Source organism: Triticum dicoccoides, unplaced genomic scaffold, assembly GCF_002162155.2.
Source record: "Triticum dicoccoides isolate Atlit2015 ecotype Zavitan unplaced genomic scaffold, WEW_v2.0 scaffold57997, whole genome shotgun sequence".
NCBI classification, from domain to species: Eukaryota; Viridiplantae; Streptophyta; class Magnoliopsida; order Poales; family Poaceae; genus Triticum; species Triticum dicoccoides.
In genome coordinates this window covers 1-1,020 of record NW_021283561.1, presented here as the reverse complement: position 1 = coordinate 1,020, position 1,020 = coordinate 1, and the positions used below count along the sequence as shown (strand labels likewise).

Sequence of the window (1,020 nt, the reverse complement as noted above, 5' to 3'; positions counted from 1 at the left end):
GCTCTTTAAATATTTTCTTCCTAATGACATGATTTTTAATATTTAACTTTTTATTAAGCAATTTTTTTTAAAATTTTAAAACTTTTTGCTGGTTGGACTTTTTCCTTTTAGACTAATTTTTTCAAGGGGGGGGCGCTTGAGAACTATTCGTCCCTTCTTATTCGTTACTGTTGTCAATTCATCTCCCCTGTTTTCTATTTTCATTTATTTTGTTCCCTTTTTATATTCCTTTTTTTTCTTATTTTTACTTTTATTTCATTTATATGTTCCTTTTTTATTCACATTTCTTTTTTGTGATATTTCCCCCCATTTTATGTAAATATATATATTCTGTCATCTTATCGATAGATGGAGAACTAGTGATATCTCAGTTGATTCGGTAGCCATGCATTCTTGACACTATTACCTCTTTTTTTTTATCATCTTTTTAGCCAAATTGAAAAGGATATTGTTGTCTCCTTGGGGACATCCGATAAAATTGGAATGATATAGAGAAGTTTAATATGGCCCCTGTGTAAGGATGACACACACACAAATTTGGAAAGAAAGAAAAATATATTTGGTCGTCCATGTTCATCACTATACACGCAACTGCAAGTGTTGGAACTGGACTACAACTGCATGCCCCCCAACGCGACTGTAACTGAGTTAGTAGGGGGCTGTTAGCCAGTTGCATGTCCATCACCAGACATGCAACTGCATGGACCCCAACACGGTTGCAACTTGGCTAGTAGGGGAGTTGTCGACTAGTTGCATGTTGGAATCCAATTGCAACCGCATGCCCCCAACGAGACTGCAACTGGGCTAGTAGGGGGTTGTCGACCAGCTGATGTCCATCACTAGGCGATGCAAGTGCAAGTGTTGAAACCCGGCTACAACTTGATGGCCCCCAACGCGACTCTAATTGAGCTAGTAGGGGGTTGTTGGCCAGCTGCATGTCCAACATGAGACATGCAACTGCCAGTGTTGGGACTCAACTTAAACTGCATGACCTTAGTGCAACAGCAACTGCGTAGCCCA

General features: G+C 39.6%; 1 non-coding gene across 1 annotated transcript; it reads left to right on the top strand.

Annotated features, from left to right (window-relative positions):
* Positions 1-453: 453 nt before the first annotated feature.
* Positions 454-561, top strand: LOC119347091. Its single transcript, XR_005168126.1, has one exon. It is a non-coding gene; the product is annotated as a U6 spliceosomal RNA (small nuclear RNA).
* Positions 562-1,020: the final 459 nt, after the last annotated feature.